The following is a 6,880-nucleotide window of genomic DNA, read 5'->3' as shown; positions in this document are numbered from 1 at the left end:
CAAGACAGAAGGCTAAAAAAGGAAGGTAATCTTGTGCACCTGACAAATAGAATAAAGGATCAAAATCAAAGGCAGGCTGTAAGAGTATCAAGAAATTCTTAAAAACCAGAAAGTGATTTGGAAGCACAAAACTTATAGTTAATGCTGTCATGATGGGCCAAGAACATTGTGGCTTCCTAAGTTAGAAAATGCCATATACCAAAATTTTAAATTGAACACATTACATTGTTTTCCAATCAAATCTCCCCCTCTCCCAGAAAAAATAGGAACTCATTTTTTTCAGGGTGGAGAGGAAGAGAGGGGATAATGGGACATGGAAACAGCAGTTATATTAGTAGTATTTTTGTTGTTATGATAAATTTTGTGTTTAAACTTGGTAAAAGCCCATTAGCTGCCAAGAGGGAATAAGGAATAAATTTCAAAAAATGTACAATTTCCTTTAGAGAAGTTTCAAAACCAAAAGACTAATTTATATGAAAAACTGTAGAGAAAGTAGTTGAAAAGTGCATTCATAAAACTTTTATTCCACTTACATGAATTTAATACACGTGTTCTTAACAATTATGCTTAGATTGTTCATGAAAATTTCATAAGGCATTAAACAAAGCTAGCCATCATCTCAAGTTATTTCCCTGTTAACTATTTTTATAGCACATGCATGTTAGGCAAATATCAAAAAAAAAAATCACAAAAGCAAAAAACCTAAAAAACAGTTAAATACATGGGTTTTTGTTTTACTGCTGTGCTTGATATACACGAAGTAATGAATACCAAGCCATTCATTTTTACTGCATCTTTACTTTTACATTTGTTCTTAGGTTACCTGAAACACTTAAATACAAATAAAATGAGTGGAGCAAAAATAATGAAAGCTAACAGCAGGTAACTTTACAAATAATGGAATGTGAACCATTGCTGCCCTTATCCAGAGTACAATGGGTCACAACTTTGTCTAAAGGAACACTTCTGCAGCTGTAGTCAAAGGTGTGCACGTTGAGATTGAGTGTTCCACAGATACACATGGTTTAACCTGTGGTATCCATGGGGTATGTTTCTACCACAGCCTTCTAAGTGCTCCAAACCTTAAAGTACCCACAATTACTACCCCTGTGACTGGAACCAATGATCCCTTTTATTCCGCACCAGGACAAACCAATATGTAGGCAATTTTCTTTGCTTAGACATGGAAGCTGTTTTACACTGGCCCTTGTGAAGCCACAATGTACCAAAAGTACTATGCCAAACATTTATAACTTGTATAAAAATTCCACATCCCCATATTGGCCGCCTCAAGATGAAAACAGATAATTCCCTAAATGTTAACTGGCTCTACTCCCCTAATATTAAACATAAAAACCACATGGGAAATATAGAAATTCAAATAGAAGTAACATAAACCTGTCATAAATCGTAAACAAAAAACTATTTGTGGGACAGCATGGATGAAAATGGTCTACTGTGTAAATTTTAGAATGAGGCAGACAAAAGTTGGAAGGCTGGTTAATTTTCCCCTCCTTCTCCTGCTTCAGCTTCATCTCCTTGGGTATCCGATGTCCACAATGTCAAGTTGTCTCTCAGTAATTACATTATTAGCCTGCTGTCTTTGTATGACTCTTCACTTAATGTATCAAGTTCAGCAATGGCTTCATCAAAAGCTGTCTTTGCAAGAGAGCAGACTTTCTCTGGGGATTTCAGAATCTCATAATAGAACACAGAGAAGTTAAGGGCCAGTCCCAGTCTGATAGGATGTGTTGGTTGCATTTCCTTTTTGCTGATTTCAAAAACTTCTTGGTATGCTTGTTGTGACTGATCCACAATCCCTTTCCTGTCATCACCAGTGGCAACCTCAGCCAAGTACGATAGTAATCTTTCATTTTCAAATAGAAGACTTTGCTCTCTGCTTGTGGGGATTAAGAACTTTTCCAAAAGAGACAGTACATCATCGGAGACATCTCTTAGCTCCGTCTCAATTTTCTCTCTGTGTTCTCGAGCCATCTGCTGTTTTTTCTCAGCACCTTCCGTCTTTTGTTCAATACTTGAGACGACCCTCCAAGATGACCTACGGGCTCCTACAACATTTTTATAAGCAACTGAGAGAAGATTCCTCTCCTCATTGGATAATTCAGCTCCTGGCTCAATTACAGACTTCATGCAGGCTGCCATGTCATCATATCGCTCAGCCTCCTCGGCCAGTTTGGCCTTCTGAACCAGCCCATTTTTATCCATGACTGGATGTTCTGCTGGCTTGGGGGAAGCGGCCTTAGACCTTTAATGGCTCAGAAATGGGAGTGAGGCGTCCAGTCCCTGAGTGTGGCTGAGTGATGTGGAGGCGTTCCAATTGAGAGCTCAGAATCTGCTAACAACTGATACTTTTAAAAGATTAATAAAACTGTCAAATTTCTGGAAATACTGATAAAGAAAAAACAGAAGTTGCAAATAGTATATCAAGAATAAAAAATGGGGCAAAACCACAGAGGTAATAGAGAATCTAAAATTTGTATTTTGTGTCAATAATTTTGAAAACTTAGACAAAGGGACATATTTATTAGAAAAATAAACACAAAAAATAAAAAACAGAAAACCTAAATATTCATTTTAACTGATCTTTTTTCTTGTCTTATTGCATAAATAAATAGATGTTTTGATAAGAGATATCCTGGTATTTTAAAAGGGAAAGTTTTTAAATGGTACTGTTAGGATTCCCCAGAAAAACAGAATGAATAGATGTGCATGTGTGTGTGTTTGTGCGTGTGTGTAAGTTAAAGGAGGTAATTTTAGTGCATTGACTCACATGATTATGGAGGCTGGCAAGTCCAAAATCTGCAAGGTAGGCTAGACCCAACGAAGAGTCAATGCTACAGTTCAATTCTGCAGGTTGTCGGCAGAACTCCCTCTTGGTCAGGTAGGTCTTTCATTCTATTCAGGCCTTTCACTGTTTGGAAAAGGCTCACTCACGTTACAGAGGTAATCTGCTTTACTCAAGTCTTCCAATTTAAATGTTAATCTCATCCAAAAACACTCTGACAGAAACCTCCAGAATAATGTTGGACAAACTATCTCATGGCGCAGCCAAATTGACACATAAAATTAAGCATCACAGTTAACTTTGCAGGATTATGAGAGGAGTGACATTATATAATGTATTTTATCAAGATGATTCTGGCTGTTGGTTAAAAATAGACTATATGGTGAGAATTGTAGACTCAGGGATGCCAGAGAAGAAACTACTGCATAATTCATATAAAAGATAATGGAGGCTTGAGCCATTTTTATTGTCTTTAGCAGTGGCGTAGTGAGAGGTCATTAGATTCCAGATATAGTTTGAAGGTAAAACTCATGGGATTTCTTAACAGAGTGAATGTGGGATATTTAAAAAAGAAGAAGAAGAAGAAAGAAAAGAAAGGAATTAAGAACAGTGTCAAGGCTTAGGGATCAAACTACTGGGAAAATTGAGTTTCCCTCCACTAACATAAAAAACTGTTGGTAGAGCAGGTTTGGAGGAAACCTCAGGAGTTTAAGACGTCAGACATGCAAATGGAGATGTTAAGTGAAATAAGCCAGGCATAGAAAGACAAACGTCACATATTCTCACTTATCTGTGGGAGCTAAGAATTAAAATAATTGAACTCATGGAGATAGAGAGGAGAAGGATGGTTACCAGAGGCTGGGAAGGGTAGATGGAGTCAGGGTGGAAGGTTGCTGGGGAAGAGGGGATGGTTAATGGGTGCAAAAAACAGCCAGAAAGAATAAATAAGACCGAGTATTTGCTAGCATAACAGGGTGACAGTAGTACAAATTAATTTAACTGTTCAATTAAAAATAAAATAGTATAATTGGATTGTTGTCAACCAAAAGGATAAATGCTTAAAGTGATGGATACCCTATGTATCCTGGTATGATAGTGATTTTTTTATTATTACTCATTGCATGCCTATATCAAAATATCTCATGTAACCCATATATATGGTGTATATATATGTGTGTGTATACATATATATACACCTACTATGTGCTCACAACAATTAAGAATTTGAAATTTTTTGAAAAACAAGAGATGTTGAGGAAGCAATTGGCTTCATAATTCTGGAGTTTAGAGAAGCTTAGAGATATAAATTTAGGAGTTAGTAGCATACTAATGGAATTTAAGTCCCCAAAACTATTTGAAATTTAAAGAACTGAATTTAGACAGAGAAAATAACCAAATAACCAAGGACCCTAATCACTCCAAAATTAAGAAGTCAAAATATCAATTTTTTCAGATTTGATAAATTTTAACAAAATTAAATTTTTATTGAAAATGCATCTTTTTTCTTTTAAGTTCAGGGGTACATGTGCATGTGTTTTATATGGGTGAACTCAGGTCATGGGAGTTTGTTGGACAAATGATTTCATCACTCAGATATTAAACCTAGTACCCACTGGTTATTTTCTCTGATCCTCTTCTCCCTCACACCCTCCATTCTCAGTTAGGTCCCACTGTCTGTTGATGCCCTTTTTGTGTCCATGTGTTCTCAGCATTTAGTTCCCACTTATAAGTGAGAACATGCAGTATTTGGTTTTCTGTTCCTGAGTTAGTTTGTTAAGAATAATGGCCACCAGCTTCATCCATGTACTTGCAAAGAACAGGATTTCATTCTTTTTTATGGCTCCATGGTGTATGTGTGCCACATTTTCTTTATCCAGGCTATCATTAATGGGCATTTAGGTGATTTAGGTGGATTCCATGCTTTTGCTCTTGTGAATAGTGCTGCAATGAACATACACATACATGTGTCTTTATGGCAGAATGGTTTATATTCCTTTGGGTATACACCTAGCAATGGGATTGCTGGGTTGAATGGCAGTGCTGTTTTTAGCTCTTTGAGGAATCTCAACACTGCTTTCCACAATGTTTGAACTGATTTACGCTCCCACCAGCAGTGTATAATCATTTCCTTTTCTCTGCAAACTCACCAGTATCTGTTATTTTTTGACTGTTTATTAATAGCCATTCTGACTAATGTGAGATGGTATCTCATTGTGGTTTGATTTGCATTTATCTAATGATTAGTGATGTTGAGCCTTTCTTCATATCCTTGTTGACCACATGTATGTCTTCTTTTGAAAAGTATCTATTCATGTCCTTTGCCATGGGGTTTTCTTAATGGATTTTTTTTTCCTGTAAATTTGTTTATTTGTTTAAGTTATCTATAAATGTTGGATATTAGACCTTTGTTGGATACAGTTTGCAAAAATTTTCTTCCTTTCTGTAGGTTGTTTGTTTACTCTGATAATAGTTTCTTTTTCTGCACAGAAACTCTTTAAATTTGATTTGACTTGTCAATTTTTGGTTTGTTTGCAATTGCTTTTGGTGTATTCATCATGAAATCTGTGTTCATTCCTATGTCCAGACTGGTATTGCCTAGGTTGTCTTCCAGGGTTTTTATAGTTTTGGGTTTTACATTTAAGATTTTATCGATCTTGAGTTGATTTTTGTCTATGGTGTAAGGGAGACATCCAGTTTCAATCTTCTGCATATGACTAGCCAGTTATCCCAGCACCATTTACTGAATAGGAAGTCTTTTCTTCATTGCTTGTTTTTGTCAGCTTTGTTGCAGATTAGATGGTCATGGGGTGTGGCCTCATTTCTGGGCTCTCTATTCTGTTCCATTGGTCTGTGTGCCTGTTTTTGTACCAGTACCATACTGTTTTGGTTACTATGGCCTTGCAGTGTAGTTTTAAGTCAAGTGGCATGATGTCTCCAGCTTTGCTCTTTTTGCTTGGATTGCCTTGGTTATTTGGGCTCTTTTTTGGTTCCATATGAATTTTAAAATAACTTGTTCTAATTCTGTGAAGAATGTCATTGGTAGTTTGGTAGGAATAACATTGAATCTATAAGTTGCTTTGGGCAGTATGGCCATTTTGATAATATTGATTCTTCCTATGCATGAGTATGAGATGTTTTTCCATTTGTTTATATTATCTGTGATTTCTTTGAGCAACGTTTCGTAGTTCTCATTGTACAGATCTTTCACCTCATTGGTTAGCTCTATTCTTTGGTATTTTATTATATTTGTGGCAACTGTGAATGGGATTGCCTTCCTGGTTTGACTCTTGACTTGACTGTTGTTGTTGTTGTTGTATAGGAATGCTAGTGATTTTTGTACACTGATTTTGTATCTGAAATCTTGCAGGTGTTGTTTATCAGCTGAAGGGGCTTTTGGCCATAGACTATAGGGTTTTCTGATACAGAAACATGTCATTTACAAACAGGAATAATTTGACTTGTTTTCTTCCTATTTGGATGACTTTATTTGTTTCTTTTGCCTGATTGCTCTGGCTAGGACTTCCAGTACTATGTTCAATAGGAGTTGTGAGAGAGGGCATCCTTGTCTTGTGCCAGTTTTCAAGGGGAATACTTCCAGCTTCTGCCCATTCAGTATGATGTTGCCTGTAGGTTTCTCATAGATAGTGCTTATTATTTTGAGGTATGTTCTTGGAAATGCATTTTTAATAAGATAGATGGGGCTTAATATTTTTGATTAGTAATGCATTTCTGGATAAACAACTTACTACTATAATGAGACAGGGTTCACCATAAATTCTATTATAATTTGTTTTATTATGTAGATACTGATAGACATTTCTTATACTATGGGAAATGGAAATTTTATGACAGTATACCTATACATGTACTTATATTTATTAATGTACATGCCAAAGTTCTATATCATTCATCATCAAAAATTATTTTTAGTGCTATATGACCTAACAACTTGATTGTTTCCCTCAATTTTGTTGAAAACAGAGAAGTGAAATTTAATTTGCAAATATATTTATTATCCAAAAGCAGTCCTTTCCTGAATATCACATTAATATTTAAAATTATCCCTTTGTTTGA

The 6,880-nt window shown here is 35.8% G+C and overlaps 1 pseudogene across 1 annotated transcript; it reads right to left on the bottom strand.

The window, feature by feature from the left end:
- Nucleotides 1-943: 943 nt before the first annotated feature.
- Nucleotides 944-2,254, bottom strand: LOC702247 (14-3-3 protein zeta/delta pseudogene; annotated as a pseudogene). The gene has a single exon (XR_011824.5). The product of XR_011824.5 is annotated as a 14-3-3 protein zeta/delta pseudogene (transcript).
- Between the last annotated feature and the right edge of the window lie 4,626 nt (nucleotides 2,255-6,880).

Source organism: Macaca mulatta, chromosome 1 (assembly GCF_049350105.2).
Source record: "Macaca mulatta isolate MMU2019108-1 chromosome 1, T2T-MMU8v2.0, whole genome shotgun sequence".
NCBI classification, from domain to species: Eukaryota; Metazoa; Chordata; class Mammalia; order Primates; family Cercopithecidae; genus Macaca; species Macaca mulatta.
This window is presented reverse-complemented; position numbering and strand designations above follow the sequence as displayed.